This window comes from Lepidochelys olivacea (genome assembly GCF_965140295.1).
Source record: "Lepidochelys olivacea isolate rLepOli2 genome assembly, chromosome: 25".
Classification (NCBI taxonomy): domain Eukaryota; kingdom Metazoa; phylum Chordata; order Testudines; family Cheloniidae; genus Lepidochelys; species Lepidochelys olivacea.
In genome coordinates this window covers 19,708,452-19,725,732 of record NC_140435.1, presented here as the reverse complement: position 1 = coordinate 19,725,732, position 17,281 = coordinate 19,708,452, and positions in this window count along the sequence as shown.

Sequence of the window (17,281 nt, the reverse complement as noted above, 5' to 3'; positions counted from 1 at the left end):
GGTCACAAAGGTCCCAGATAACATTAGCAACTAAATGCTATGTTGTCCCTTTGCGCTATCAACAGGAAACATCTTTAACAGCACAGGAACTACAGCTTGTAATTGGCTTGGTGCAAGAACATGACAGTATTTTTCTCATCCTATCAGGAGTCAGATATTTTGGGAGCTGATATATAAAGCACACAGCACATAGTGTCTTTTGAACATTGGGAACAGGTTAATGTGGGAAATTTAGTGGTGCTTTGCTATTTTATTAGTTGTTGTAGTTGTAGAGGGGATTATTTTCTCATCATGCATTGTTTAGGCTGATATTTCATCACAGTTCATACATAGTTACGACATTTTTGTGGATATGTATGTATGATTAGATATACTTAACACTGAGAGGAAGCTTTTAAAGAGACATTTTGCAAATAACTAACTACAATAATTAATTCAAATATAGAAGTCCTTAGTCATTCCTTATCAAAATGCCCACTGACTTCAAAAGTACAGAATTAAGCTCCATATAAACAAACTTAGTAACTTTCTAGATTATAGAACTTCATATGTGTGATGGACTCAGGTACTGAACTAGTAAGAGAGTTACGCTGTGATCTGTATGTTCAAAGGAGCAGTCTCTGTGCTAGTCACTAATGTTCAATTAGTGAACGAAAAAGTTCCGTGCAAATACAACTCACTTTAAAGCAAAGCAAATGGGGCAGCAAAGAGTTGAGATGGAAGAGTGAACAAAATTACAGTTAATGTTCTGCACAGAGCCAAACCTTTGCTGGATATTACAAGCCTCACTTTCCCCATTTGCTAAAGTGTATTTTCCAAGGCTTCCTTTGCTGATTGGATCAGTAGCAACTTCAGCTACCTAATAAGAAAAATAATTCATACTAGCACTTAAATGGCTAAACCTTAGCTAATCAGTCAGTTCTGTCCATTCATACAGGACGTGACTCGTCTTCGATTTTGCATTCTAATCTCATAATGAAGTCAAGTCAAATGGAAGGCAAGATCAGGCCCAAAGTGCTGACTATGGATTCCCTTTCAATGTGAAATGCTTTCTCCTCTGAAGTAACTATCTGAGAGCACTGGGGTGTTAAAGACATGGCTGGGTAAAAAATAGATCCTGATGAGCATGATAGAAAAAATTGTAATAGCTGGAAAGCTGTTTTTAAACTTTCCCATAAAATGATAGATCTAGTCCTACAAACCCTTCCTCAGGTGATTAGTCCGTGGCTGCTATTTGCCTATTTTTATACCATACCTAACATCGTAGCAGCTAATCCTGAATTCTCATGTAAGTAAGGATTGCTCTGGTGTGAACGGCTTCTCAGGACTGGGTCCCCTGAGACCAATCCATGTTGATTTTTTAAATGTCCATAATCTTTATTACAGTTTATTCATAAATAGCTGTCACTTTAATTCATAAATGTACAATATATGTTTTGAATGGCTGATGCTGTGTTCGGCAGAGCTGGATAGCAGGATTGATGTGGGCTGTAAGATTAAGTGGCACACCACCAAGCAGGTGAAGGTCTTGTTTTGATTTTAAGCTTGTCCTCCCCTTGCAAAAACACCATGGGAGGTGATATTCACATAATTTTGCAGATTTGCTTTACCCATAGATTATGCCATCTTAACCCAGCATAATGCAGGGTGCCTGATCCCGTGCTGATGGGAAGGCAAGGTGTCTGCCTAGCCAGCACTGCCACAAAAAGTTGTGGTACTGATTTGGTGGGGGCATGGCCAGGGTCTTACTGCTAGATCCTGTGAGCTGTGTAAACTGACTGATTCCACCTTAAATTTTACAAGCTAAATTAAATCCAAACAAATTGACTTAGTGCATTGTATCAAGCACCCAAAAGTCAGAGACATCTGAGATTTGTGGTTATCGGCATCCAAGCTGAGATCCGCAAATATGGTCCATGGATAGAAAGTAGCTATTCACAGATTTGCAGGGCTCTAGATATAAAATTTGGCTTTGCATCAATCTGTGATCCACAAATATGGTCTGTACATATAAAATGGATATCTGCAGATTTGCAGGGTTCTAGTTATTTGCAGTGTGTTAGGTGAAAGGTGACCACATTTCACAGATGGAGTATTTTCAGAGAGCAAAACCCTGTTTTGCTTAAACATGCCTGTGTAAGTAAATCTCTCAACCCTAGATGCTGTGCAGTATAGCTGAGTTAAGATTATAGGAAAAACATTAACATTTTGAGCTTCCTGACTTTTAAGTGCTTGATTGCACAAACTTAATGAGGCATCAGTGTTAAAATTCTTCGTGTGATGTTTTATGACAGCATGTATGAAGGATGCCAGATAAAGAGAAATTGATTGTGCTTGTTGCAAAGAATAACTGTATCTTGTCAATGTTCCACATTTCAAAACCCAAAGGGTTCATTCGCTTCACTCTTTCCTTCTCATTCTTGATTTCTGTTCCCTTCCTCCCTTCTTACTCACGTCTCCAGTTGACTTCCAGGATAAATACCTCACTCACTGGTTTAGAAATTTTTTGTAAAAGCAACCATGCAAATTTATGAAACAAGGATAAAGCAAAAGCCACACGTCGGCAGCACCTCCGTAGTTGATATCCAAAGGAGTTGGGTTCATGTCCTTCTCATTGAGAGCTACACAAGGAGACACGCTGAACCTGCCTGTCCCTCTCCCACACAAAAAAGGGACTAGATGCCACCACGGCTCCTTTTCTTCCTGCGCCAAACCTCATGGAGACCTTACCACAGGTCTGGAGTCTTCACTGGGTAAGGGGTGGAAACAAGGTAAACCAGGGCAGGAACAGGCAAGCTAGCGATGGGACAGGGGGCCCACACATTGTCCCCTTTTCAGCTCTATCCCAGAAAGACAACACTGCCTTGGGCTGTATTACCATTTCCATGTAGCTGTGAGTATGTGACATCAGGGTAACAATGCTTCAGAGGAGGGAGATAATTGTATCAGAGGTGGCATGGCAGCAGAGGGCCTCCTCATGGATTGGACAGATCCCTTTGGATCCAACAGCTGTCTGGTGAGTCACCAGGTCTTGGGTAGGCCCTGCAGCTGTCTGGGTGGGGGAGCGGAAAATTCTACCCACTCATCCACCAGGCTGATGTGTGAGGATTTCCACAAGGGGATCCTCACAGAGATCACTTCCCCCAGCCTTTTGCCACAGGACAAGTTACTCAGTTCCCTGGCTACCAACATTACACATAGCCACCAAGGCAGGATTGTTAATGTTAGATGGGTTTTGCTTCTTATAAGCAAATTTATCAAGGCAAAAGATCAAGGGTCACATTCACCAAATCTCTGTGTTGTGCGACCTTTTATCTACTAAGGCTCCTATTGGGTGTAGTGGTGGGGCTCCTCCCAGAGGAATAAAAGTACTGGCTAGTGAAGGGAGATGCTGTGATGCTAAGGCCCTCATTAGTTTCTTTGTGGGGCACTGTGTCCAATGCTGGGCACTGTCTTCCAGGAAGGAAATTATTGCCCTGATGAGGCTACATGGAGGGGTATTTTCCTGGAAGGTCTGGAAACACCTGCCTTACAGTGAGAGATTTATGAAACTCGATCTATTCAGTTTATCCAAGCAAAGGGTAAGAGGGTGACTTGACCACTGTCTAGATGTCCCAACATGGGGAGAAGATTTCTGATGGTGGTGGGCTCTTCAGTCTAGCAGACAAAGATATAATAGATCCCCTGGCTGCAAGCTGAAGATAGACAAATTCAGGGTAGAAATAAGGTGCCATTTTTTAACAGTGAGGGTGATTACCCATTGGAACAATTTAGCTAGGGATGTGGAGGAATTCTTCATCATTTGCTGTCTTTAAATCAAGACTATGCATCTCTTCCTAAAATATATGCTCGAGTTCAACCTGAAGTAATGAGGTATATGAAGGACTACTGGTCGGCACTGGGGGGAGAATTCTTTGGCATGGCAGGTCAGCAACAAATTTAGATTTCAAAGGGGCAGACTTTCAGAAACTAAAGGAACTAGTTAGTGAAATCAACTGGACTGAATAGCTGAGGCATTTAAATGCTTGTATCCCAGGCAAGGAGTAAAAGATTTGTAGGGAAGGGCTCCAGACCTAACTGGATGAATAACAACTTCAGAACTGATATTAGGCATAAGCAGAGAACCTATGAGGAATAGAAGAATGCACTGATCAGCAGAGAAAGCTATATCTTGGAGGTAAAAATGTGTAGGGCTCAAGGGAGAATTGCCAAAAGTCAAGCAGACTTAGACATTGCAAAGGAAATTAAAACAAATAGAGGTTCTTTAGTCATATAAATAAAAAGAGACTAAGAAGAGAGCTACATAAAAATTAAGAAACTAGTTAGACAGAAATTAAAAGGAATAGTCTCAAGGGTGAAATGCCTGCAAACTGCCTGGTAACTACTTAAAAACACCATAATAGTGGCTAAAATTAAATGTATACCCCAAATTTAAAAAAAACAGTAAGAAGACTAAAAAAATAAATGCCACCATACTAAACAGCAGAGTAAAAGAGCCAGTGTGAGGCAAAAGGCATCCTTTTAAAAATTGGAAGTCAAATCGTAGTGAGGACAACAGACAGGAGTATAAACTCTGGCAAGTCATGTGTGAAAGTATAGTAAGACAGGCCAATAAAGAATTAGAAGAGCAACTAGATAAGGACACACAAACTAACAGCAAAAATATTTGTATGTACAGCAGACTCAGGAAGCCTGCCAGTCAGTAGGGCCACTGGAAAACTGAGCTGCTAAAGGAGCACCCAAGGAAAACAAGGCAGTTATGGAGCAGCTAAATGAATTCTTTGCATCAGTCTTCACTAAAGAGGATGTGAGGGTGATTCCCAAACCTAAGCCATTCTTTATAGGTATCAAATCTCAGGAACTGTCCCAGCTTGAGGTGTTAATAGAGAAGGTTTTGGAATAAATTAATACATTAAACAGTAATAAGTCACCAGGACCAGCTAGTATTCACCCAAGATTCTGAAGGACCTCAAATGTGAAATTGCAAAGCTACCGACTGTGGTATGTAACCTATTGCTTAAATCAGACTTTGGACCAGATGACTGGAAGGTAGCTCATGTAATGCTGATTTTTAAAAACAGGATGCAGAGGTGATCCTGGCAATTACTGGCAAGTAAGCCTAACTTTATTACCAGGCAAGTTGGTTGAAACTATAGTAAAGGACAAATTTATCGGACACATAGATGAACACAATATCTTGGTGAAGAGTCAACACAGTTTTAGTAGAGGGAAATCATGCCTCACCAATCTATTAGAATTCTTTGAAGTGGGGGGTCAACAAGTATGTGAACAAGAGTGATCCAGTCACTGTACTATACTCGGACTTTCAGAAAGCCTTTGAAAAAGTCCCACATGAAAGGCACTTAAGAAAACTAAGCAGTCATGGGATAAGAGGGAAGGTCCTCTCATGGATCAGTAACTGGTTAAAAGATAGGAAAGAAAGGGTAGGAATAAATTATCAGTTTTTCACCACAAAGAGAGCTAAATAGCAGGGACCCCTGAGGCTCTGTACTGGGACCAGTGTTGTTCAACATATTCGTAAATGATCTGGAAAAGGGGGTTAACAGTGAGGTGGCGAAATTAGCAGATGGTACAAAATTAGTCAAGATAGCAATTTCAAAGCTGACTGTGAGAGTTACAAAAGGATCTCAAAAAACTGGATGACTGGGCAACAAAATGGCAGCTGAAAGTCAATGCTGATAAGTGCAAAGTAATACACACTGGAAAACATAGTCCCAACTATACATACGAAATTACAGATTGTGTGTATGTGTGACTACAATAGCTATTACCACCCAAGAAAAAGATCTTGGCGTTATAATGGATAGGGTCTGAGAACATCTCCTGCTGTGGCAGTCAACCCCATGCTTTGGATGTGCCTAAACCTTCAGCTGCCAGAAGCTGGGACTGGACAATGGGATAAATCAATTGAAATTGTCCTGTCAGTTCATTCCCTCTGAAGCCTCTAACACTAGCCACTGTTATAAATAGGATACCAGACTAGATGGATCATGGTACGACATGGAAAAATATTAATTAAGCTACAGAAGATAGGGATTAGCACAGATATTGTAAAGTGGGTAAGGCATTGGCTAAAGTGGAGCAATGATGGGTTGTGCCAAAGAACTATCAGGCTAGAGGAAAATTACTAGTGAGTTCCTCAAGGATCTGTTTTTGTAATAGCTCTTATTAAATATTTTAATTAATGACAGTGGCATAAAAAGTAGGAGTGTGCTAATGAAATTTGATGGTGACACAAGTTAGGGGGCATTGTAAATACCAAGGAGGATCAAAATATTATACAGGAAGAATTAGGATGATGTAAGCAATAGAAATGGGATTAAATTTAATAGTACAATGTGCAAGGTCATGCTCTTAGGGACTAAGATCTGTGTGTTTTAGTCAATCATAGGATGACTATGAGCCATCACTATGATGAAGCCATAAAAAAGGCAAATGCAAGCCTAGTATGTATCAGGCAAAGTATTTAATGTAGAGATAGGGACGTATTCATGCCATCATACAGGGTAGTAGTAAGACATCCTCTGGAATACTTTGTACAATTCTGGTCACCCCACATCCAAGAAAAATGAAATCAAACTGGAGCAGGTGCAGAGAAAGGCTACTAGGATGATCAGAGGAATGGAGAGCCCATCTTACAAGAGAAGATTAAAAGAGCTTGACTCTTTTAGCTTAGTAAAACGAGGCTCAGAGGGGCTATGATTGCTCTTTATAAATACATAAGGGAAGGCAAACAGCTATTTAAACTAAAGGATAATGTTGGCATAAGAACAAATGGGTATAAACCGGCCATGAATAAATTTAACCTGGAAATTAAAAGGCTTCCAACCACCGGAACAATGAAGTTCCAAAACAGCATTCTAGTAGGAATACTGGGGGAAAACAACCTTACTAGATTTAAAATGGAATTTGATAAATTTGTGAACAAGATTATATTATGAAGTTGCCTGTGATAGCTGAGTACTGGACTGATGACCAAGAAGGTCCATTCCCATAGGCGTCAACTTTCCCCGGCGCCGGTGGGTGCTTGCACCCCCACACCCCTGCCCCTGCCCCGACTCCACCCCTTCCCCGCCCCATTCCAACCCCTTCCCCAAAGTCCCCACCCCACCCTGCCCCTATTGGACCCCTCCCCAGATGCCAACCCCAGCACTGCCTCTTCCCCGAGTGCGCCGCGTTCCCCCTCCTCCCCCCCTCCCTCCCAGCTGTTTTGCGACAGCAAGCGCTGGGGAGCGTGGGATACGGCATGCTCAGGGGAGGAGGCGGAGCAGAGGCCCAGGTGAGATGGGGTGGGGGTGGAGGGGCGGAGCAGGGAGCTGCCAGTGGGTGCAGAGCACCCACCAATTTTTCCCCATGGGTGCCCCAGCCCCAGAGCACCCATGCAGTCGGTGCCTATGTCCCTTCCAGTCTTATGTCCTATATTCCTATGTTAGGCAGGATGTCGGACTAGATGATCAGAGTGGGCCTTTCTGGTCTTAGAATCTCTGAACAATCCATCCTAAACATTTCTTTTTCTTTCAGTGACCACTAGATTAAGTTATCTCCCCTTGATAAAGCAAAGCTCCTTGAGACACATCTGAAGCTTCCTGCGGTGTCCTGGGGCATCCACAGCAAACCATCTAGAAGACAGTCAGTGAGAGCAGAGCTGAGCCCAAAAACTAGAAGTGAACAAGCAATTCACAAAGAGGGACAGTGCCAGCTTTCTTTCTCTCACCAAGAAACAAATGCAGCAAGAAAAGCATCTGCTCAGAGAAAAATTCTCAGCTAGACTTCCTGCTTGAGCCAAGAGTTAGAGCAGAAGGGAGGATGATGCAAAGAAGGTGTTAGGTAGGAGAGATGATGTGTCTGTGCTTGTACCAGGCCTCTGTATTTGCAGCACAACTCGTCAAATGGGGAAATCTTCTGCCGCACAACAGCACTTGGGACAAACAGTCCTGCTGAATAAGTGGGGCAGTTCCTGAAAATGTCTAAATTGTGTTTCTACCTGTTGCTGGAAATATTTCCTCCCTTTCCTTTTTGGCAGAGGACTCTAGCACCACGTATGCTCATCTGGACTTCTGCTGCACATAAACCTGCTTTGTCAGAGACAGCAACAAGCCAGAGAATCGCGGCACAATATTGTAGAATATCTATTTTTTTGTGGTTATAATTCTTTCCCCTTACAGAAGTATTTAGAGGAAATATAATTATCCCTGTAGGATAGCACTTGTCAATAGTGCCTTTTTCCTGAGGCTCTCTAAGCACTTAACAGCCATTTGGTAATTACACACCTGGGAGAAAGGTTAGTGGTGTTATTATCATTGAGGAGATAAGGAACCGTAGATATTGGAGGGAGGAGAAGTGATTTGCCAAGGCCACATAATGAGTTAGTGGTGGAGCAGGGACCAGCTCCAGGAATCCTGGCTTCCTGGCTCTAACTCACTAGACTCATCTTTTTTCCAGAAGCTGAGTGGCCCAGACAAGAGGTTCCAGGCTGGAATTCCTTGTGACTTTCCCAGTTTAAAAATATTTACTCACAAAGACTGAACTAGAATCAGGGAAGAAGAGGAATAATTGAGTATGAAGAAGTTAAATAGTCTAAGTCTTGGCACCTCCCCACAAAAGATATAGCAAGGTGAGACGTATAGGCACTGAGGGGTGTCACCTACCTTTTGATGGTATTTCAGCTCTTGGCCCCTCACCATATGTCTGAGCTGTCTCATGAAGAACAGGAGAGTAGTGAGCCTTGCAGGGCTTGCAAGGGTAGGGGTGCAGATGAGACAGAGCAAGAACCCATCATGCCTGGTTAGATTCTGTCTCACAGAACTTGCACAGGTTTCAGAGTAGCAGCTGTGTTAGTCTGTATCCGCAAAAAGAAAAGGAGTACTTGTGACACCCTAGAGACTAACCAATTTATTTGAGCATAAGCTTTCGTGAGCTACAACTCACTTCATCGGATGCATGCAGTAGAAAATACAGTGGGGAGATTTTATATATACAGAGAACATGAAACAATGGGTGTTACCATACACACTGTAAAGAGAGTGATCAGGTAAGGTGAGCTATTACCAGCGCGGGGACAGGGGGGACCTTTTGTAGTGATAATCAAGGTGGGCCATTTCCAGCAATTGACAGTGTGAGGAATGGGGGTAGGAGGGGGGGAATAAACATGGGGAAATAATTTTACTTTGTGTAATGACCCATCCACTCCCTGTCTTTATTCAAGCTTAAGTTAATTGTGTCCAGTTTGCAAATTAATTCCAATTCAGCAGTCTCTCTTTGGAGTCTGTTTTTGAAGTTTTTTTTGTTGAAGAATTGCCACTTTTAGGTCTGTAATCGAGTGACCAAAGAGATTAAAGTGTTCTCCGACTGGTTTTTGAATGTTATAATTCTTGATGTCTGATTTGTGTCCATTTATTCTTTTACGTAGAGACTGTCCAGTTTGACCGATGTACATGGCAGAGGGGCATTGCTGACACATGATGGCATATATCACATTGGTAGATGTGCAAGTGAACGAGCCTCTGATAGTGTGGCTGATGTGATTAGGCCCTATGATGGTGTCCCCCGAATAGATATGTGGACACAGTTGGCAACGGGCTTTGTTGCAAGGATAGGTTCCTGGGTTGGCAGTTCTGTTGTGTGGTGTGTGGTTGCTGGTGAGTATTTGCTTCAGGTTGGGGGGCTGTCTGTAGGCAAGGACTGGCCTGTCTCCCAAGATCTGTGAGAGTGATGGGTCGTCCTTCAGGATAGGTTGTAGATTCTTGATGATGCGTTGGAGAGGTTTTAGTTGGGGGCTGAAGGTGATGGCTAGTGGCGTTCTGTTATTTTCTTTGTTGGGCCTGTCCTGGAGTAGGTGACTTCTGGGTACTCTTCTGTCTCTGTCAATCTGTTTCTTCACTTCAGCAGGGGGTATTGTAGTTGTAAGAACGCTTGATAGAGATCTTGCAGGTGTTTATCTCTGTCTGAGGGGTTGGAGCAAATGTGGTTGTATCATAGAGCTTGGCTGTAGACAATGGATCGTGTGGAGTGGTCTGGATGAAAGCTGGAGGCATGTAGGTAAGCACAGTGGTCAGTAGGTTTCCGGTATAGGGCAGTGTTTATGTGATCATCGCTTATTAGCACCGTAGTGTCCAGGAAGTGGATCTCTTTTGTGGACTGGTCCAGGCTGAGGTTGATGGTGGGATGGAAATTGTTGAAATCATGGTGGAATTCCTCAAGGGCTTCTTTTCCATGGGTCCGGATGATGATGACGTCATCAGTGTAGCGCAAGTAGAGTAGGGGCGTTAGGGGACGAGAGCTGAGGAAGCATTGTTCTAAGTCAGCCATAAAAATTTTGGCATACTGTGGGGCCATGCGGGTATTCATAGCAGTGCCACTGATTTGAAGGTATACATTGTCCCCAAATGTGAAATAGTTATGAGTGAGGCCAAAGTCACAAAGTTCAGCCACCAGATTTGCCGTGACATTATTGGGGATACTGTTCCTGACGGCTTGTAGTCCATCTTTGTGTGGAATGTTGGTGTAGAGGGCTTCTACATCCACAGTGGCCAGGATGGTGTTTTCAGGAAGATTACCGATGGATTGTAGTTTCGTCAAGAAGTCAGTGGTGTCTCAAAGTGGGAGTGCTGGTAGCGTAGGGCCTGAGGAGGGAGTCTACAAAGCCAGACAATCCTGCTGTCAAGGTGCCAATGCCTGAGATGATAGGGCATCCAGGATTTCCAGGTTTATGGATTATGGGTAACAGTAGAATACCCCTGGTTGAGGTTCTAGGGGTTTGTCTGTGCGGATTTGTTCTTGTGTTTTTTCCACAGAATAGGATACAATAGGAATTAACAGGTCTAGCATAGTGCTGGCCCCTTCATTCCCACAAGATCTCATACAAGTGTCACCCGAGCTGGATGATCAGTAGTGTCAAAGACTGCAGAGAGCTCTAGCAGAAACTGCAAAGGGCTTTTGGTGTGGCTCAAGGCCAACAAGGGATGGTTCATCAGCTCCAGCAAAACCATCTCTGGGCAGTGTCTGATATCTAAATGTGGTGAATGCAGGAGAGATGCTGCTGGAACTTGGATGCCACCACTTTCTCAATACCCTTGCTAAAAAGAAAAGGATAGATGGTTGGGTAAGTGTAGAGTCCTGCACTTTTTAAGGTGGCTCATAGATACTTTCTGTGTAGGAAGCATTGATGATCTCAGTATAAGGCCCAGTTGTTCTTTGCTTGCAAGAGGGGCAGGGTGTCTATGTCAGATATAACAATCTGGACCCACCTCAGAGCTTCCAGGAGGCTGAGGAATGTCCATTCCCCCCTGCCCCCGCCTCATATTAGTTACTGCAAAACACGTGAGCTTTGGACATGCAGTCACTGGCTGTGGTTGGTGATGGCTAGTTATTAGAGCAAGAAGCAGGGACTCAGGAATCTGGCATTCTAGTTCTTCTGCCCCTGCTCTATGCCTCAGTTTCCTCAGTCTGTAAAATGGGGATGATAATTTTACTTAGCTCCAAGGAGACTTGAGAGCCTCAAGTCATTAATTTGGTAAGGCTGCTTTGAGAGCATTAGAGAAGAGCAGAGAATTATTATTGTCATTGGTATGTGGTTGAAAGTGAAGAGCATGAAGGATCTTTTGCCCCTTACAGGGGAGGAGGCCAGCTTGTTTTTTTTCTGGTACTCTTAAAAAGAAACAACCAGCTGCTGTCGATTTTACATGTTAACTGATTCAGCTCTATATTGTGGCTAGAGCTAGGCTTGGTGGTGGGGCTCCTGCTGCACCCATGACAATGCTGCACAAAGCAGCGCACCAGGAGCTCTGAACACTTGCAGCAGTTTCTGGGTCTGGCTCGAGTCGCAGCTCAGAAATACCCAAGAGCAGAGTTTATATGGTGCTGCTGCAGGCCAAGGTGAGGGGGACATAAGGAAGCTTCAGAACTGAAAGATGGCATTGCAGTAAAGCTCTGCTGCCCACAGAAATGGCATTCATTGTCAGAGCAACAAGACAATACCAAGCAAGAGCCAACACAAGGGAATTCATTCCCATCCTGAGCCATTCGGACATATTCTTCTGATTCTACTTGAACTAATAAAGAGCTAATACTAACTACACTGGTGAGGCAGGACAAACCAATTATTCTTGTAGCAGTTTGCCATAAAAAATACTTTGGAGCAAAGCAGATTATTTTTATTTTGGACAACATCATTCAAGAACACTGCGCCACAAGTTTGGTCTGAAAAAAACCACACACGTTTTGACTCTTTTTATCTTGTATCAGTGGCGGAGAGCTATGTGTGGTTACAGTTTTTTCTGCTCCTCATTTCTGAGAAGAGAGGATCATATTTAATCATTGTGTCAGTTGGCACAAACACCATGTTTGTAGTGAAATGCTAAAAAAACAGCCCATTTATCTTTCCCTCAATCAAGATTCATATGATACGGGCTCCTAACGTTAGAACCTATCAGTAATGAAACCTGTGAAGGCTTGTTTACTGTAATTTATTGTAAAGCATGATGTGACCTATCGTGCCTAATATAACAAACACTACTGCTCTAGTCTGTACCCAGGTGGTGGAGTTGCCTGGAAGACGGCTGCTTTGGCTCTGGATTATTATTCATTGTCATCTGAATGAAGAGTAACTGGAGTGTGGACTGCGCTATTAAACAACACAGTTCAGAATATGCAATAGCTGCACAGCTGGCATCAGAGCATCACATCTATCGGTTGCAGCCGTGAGGGTGAGCTAGGTGTAGCAATAATAGTACATAGATAAGACCAGAGGGGACCACTGTGTTCACCTAGTCTGACCCACATAACACTGTCAGACAAGTTCACCCAATCTAGCCCATAACTTCTAGTCAAGTTACAGCATACCTTTTGTGACGCCGCATTTGGTGGTATGACAGCATATGTTGTTCAAAGGAGCCTAGTTTACCAAGTGAACCAGATTGTGCTGTATAACTGCCCTGTCTGTATTAATTATTTTATTTTTAATATTGTTTTTATTGTTATATCACCTAGGAGCAGCAGTCATGGCCTGGTCCCCTCTTGTGGTAGGTGCTGCACAAACACTGAACAAAAAGATGTTCCCTGGCCCAAGTGCTCACAGTGTTCACCACGCTATCAATTTTTTTGTCACCTGCAAATTTTAGCAGCACTTCTTTTATATTTTCTTCCAGAACATTGCTAAAGCTATTGAATAGCATTGAGCCAATAACATAATCCTTGAGCCCACACTAGAAACACTCCTCATAGGTGAGGATTCTTCATCTATGATTACTTTTTTGAGCTCTACCAGTTAGCCAGGTTTTAATCCATTTCACATGTGCTACATCAATTTTGTGTAGTATTCTGCTTAGAGCAGAGTTGTGGAAACCCCACAAGGGAAGCTTATGAAAGCAGTTGAAACTGTCAGCTGCAGTAAAAGCAGCAGGTACTCAAAGAGAGCAAGGATAGAGAGAAGCTGTGAAACACAAACAGCCAGATGTGTTGACTTAGATGATGATTTGAAACCTGAAAATAAATCATATGAATACATTTGACATCAGTTTAATTTTTTTTCACAGACAGGTATATTTATAACCCTCTGCTCTCAAAATGGCAACAGGGGGAGGAGACTAGCCCTGGGGACTAGCGTCTTGGCACAGATGCAAAATGTTGTGCAACCAAGAGGAAAGTTAGGAGGTTAAGGTGATGTGCTTGGTCTTGTGAGAAAAGAGCACAAAAGAGCTCACACACTAAAAAACCCAAGCCACACCCTCCCGGTCTCTTTTTTCTGGATGTTTTCCACTGGCTAATGACATTTCAACTGATACTAAATTGTGAGGAGATGCACATCCAGTTAGGCCGAGACCAGAAAAACATTATATCATATCTTGAGAGCTAAGACACATGAAAGAAAATAACATTGCATTCTTAGGTGCTTGAACTAGGGTGCAGCACCCCCTGACTTAAAGTGGTTTCCATTACACTCAGGGTTTACAGTTTGGTTCAGTGGCTCTCAGCACCTCCACTATACAAATTGTTCCGGGACTCCTGATTCCATTCATCTTGGAACAATTAAGGTAAAACATTTGGGAGAAATAATAATAATAAAAACAATAGATATTCAGTGGGACTGGAAAACCTGGTACACAGTAATGCTGGAAGGGTCCTAGAGGTGGTAGCAGACAGCAAATTAGATACAGTCTTGAGTGTCATACACAAAAGTTTCATGTTATAGCACAAAGTGATGGTCATTCTTCTCTGGAGATCTGTAGTGCACTCATCCTGGAATAGTACATTCAATTCTGGTACTACATGACTGAAAAAATATTGACCACTCAGAAGGAATTCAGAGAAGACCAACAGAAATGATCAAGTGGCTGGAGGGGTTGCTTTTATGATGCAAGATTAAGAATTAAATATATATATATAGCATGGCTAATGTGATAGGACCATTATAACACTCTACAAATATTTGACGGGTGCAAACACCAAGAACCATTTACTGTGGTACTTGGTGGTAACTATAAGTAGCAAGGTTTCAGAGTAGCCGCCGTGTTAGTCTGTATTCGCAAAAAGAAAAGGAGTACTTGTGGCACCTTAGAGACTAACCAATTTATTTGAGCATAAGCTTCCTGAGCTACAGCTCACTTCATCGGATGCATAAAGTAGCTAGATGACATTTTAAAAGGGAACATAGCTGACTAACAGGATAAACTTCCTGCCTGTGAGATGTTCTAGGCTATGGAATAATCACACACAGAAAGTTGTGGAAGCTCCATTGTTAGAGACTTTAAAAACTAGACTGCACAAAACACTATTAAATGCAACATAGGGAACAATCCTGAGTATACAGAGAGATGGCTTGAATGATTTACTAAAGGGGTTTCAAACTCATTCTGAGAAAAGAGACAAATTAAATTTTAGTTTTGATGCATGGGTTGTGTTTACAAAGTTAGGGTCACATAGTCGTCTCCATCCACTGCAGTTCACCCCTTGTCTAAAACCAGAGGAGATTTGCACAAAGATTGAGGGCAGAATATAGGCCTTATGTTGTAACTAATCTTTTACATAGTAACCTTATTGTTACAGTCAATATCAATCACTGGGAAAAATAATCCATGATACTTTTAGGACCACCACTACTTCTGCCCTTTGGAGTTACCAGTTTTGTACACACAGCTGAGGTAATTGTGGAAATGAGGAGCACAAACATGCCAATAAATTGTTTTAAAATGTATCTCTTAAAGTGTCGTCATTAGTCTTAAGAATCAACATCCTAATAATGCTACCATGAGATGCATGCAGCAGCACATAGCATTGTCAAATCAGGCTGGTTACATACTTGTAAAGACAGCACTTGAATCATTTGCTCCAAGTTTATGTTTGGAAAGTTTTCTTCACAGTCATAAGTTCTAGAAACTTACATTTTAAAAAGTGAAAGTTTGCACTTTGCAGACGCTCTATGATGGGGTCAGACAAATACTTTTAAACAGCTGGATCCAGCCCTGGGTGCGGTGCTTGAAACCACTGATATAGCTGGGCGTTTCCAACTCTAACTAATGGAATGCCATGATTCTGTGGCTTTCTTGTTGATTTGTTGAAGGTCTTTAGTGATTTTTAAGCACTTCCAGACCACATGCCACCTGAGCCAAACCCATTGTGACTTGCTACCTGTCTACCTGAAAAACCACTTCCTCTCTCTCTTTTGGTACCAGTACAAGCAGCTAGCTGTTATCTTTCTAAATTGGTGTGAAGCAAGACACATAATACATATGTATAGTTTGATTAGGAACCACATGCATTTCTTTATCCAGAATTTCTGAAGCCAATTAATTCCATAAAGCACAATCGTAGGCAGACTCCTTCCCTTCTCATTGACCTCTCCATTCTTGAAATTAAGAGATTATTCTAGTCTACTTCAATGAGTTCTTGGTGATATTTTAATCCATGTCTTCTGCTTGCCTCTTACAGTAATCACTTTTCATTTCCACAATATTTTTTAAAATATGTAAACTTAGTTCATGTTTGTAAAATGCTCTGATGATGAAAAGAAGGCTATAAGTGCTAAGTGTTACTATCAGCATGTTCAGGAGATATTTTATTCCATATTATCATAAGGAAACATATTGTGGCCTCTGTACATGTTAAAATGGATGGTAAATATAATAAAATTGTATATTTTGATGAGCATCCATCAAGAAACTGAAAATTTAGAGCTTTATTAATATTAAACATTCCAGTATTTCAGGCACACTTTCCATGAGTTTGTTTTAATTGAATACCAGACAGTAGACCCATTTGTACATCCATTCCACCCCAAATATGAATACAGACATGGCTTTTTCTCTTAAAAATCATAAAGAAGGAACCCGTTAATTTAACTGGCAGAAATTGCATGATAGTTACCCACAAAGTGGCCAGCCAAGCTAGAATTTTCTCTGAAAGCCCAGACACCAGAGCAATGAAAACCCAGATATAGGTACATATCTTGATTTTACTTAAGGTGGTGGCATATGTATGTGTAAAAGAAATCCTTCATGGGCCTTATTCTCCTTTCATATACACAAGTGTTAATCTGGAACAACTACTGAAACCAGTGGAGTCACTGGTGTGAGTGAAGAATGAGGTCTCGTGTCTAACTTAATGTGCATCATGGAGGGACCTTACATTCCTGAACACATAAAACCAAATAGAAATGTAAATGTTTGATTCCACACCTCTCATGGGGCCAACAACAACCTACAGGCAGCTTGTCTCAGTTTCCTCTGATACTGTGGAGTTTGGGACCATATAAAGATCTAGAGAGATAGGCACATACCCTGAAAAATCTAAAAAAATTGCTTTAGTTAACCTGTCATCATGTATCAAACTCTTCAGAAGTTCTCAGGAGGAATTAGGCTGCTTTGGACATTGCTGTTCAGATCTGGATTGTGAAAAGAATGTCTAGGAACTACAATTATAACTCTTTCTGCATAAATCTAGCCATTGTGAAAGCCATCTCTGTATCATAGACTGACCGTTTTAGAACTCAGGAAAAGAGTAGCAGGAGCAACCTGCAGTTTTATAAAAAAAATAAGATTGAAAAAACACACCCCTTGAAGTGTTTCTGCAGGTGGCCTCAGTTTCGAAAACCACTTGAGTCCCTGACTACTGAGTGTGTGGCTCTCCACAGCCCCTTGAGGTTTACTGATCTACTGTTAAGCTACTGATGGTAATAACAATACTTTATAGAGCAAACACTGAGAATACTGACATTGCAGAGGCACGCACAACATACCCGATGCATTAAAATACTGATTAAAGATTA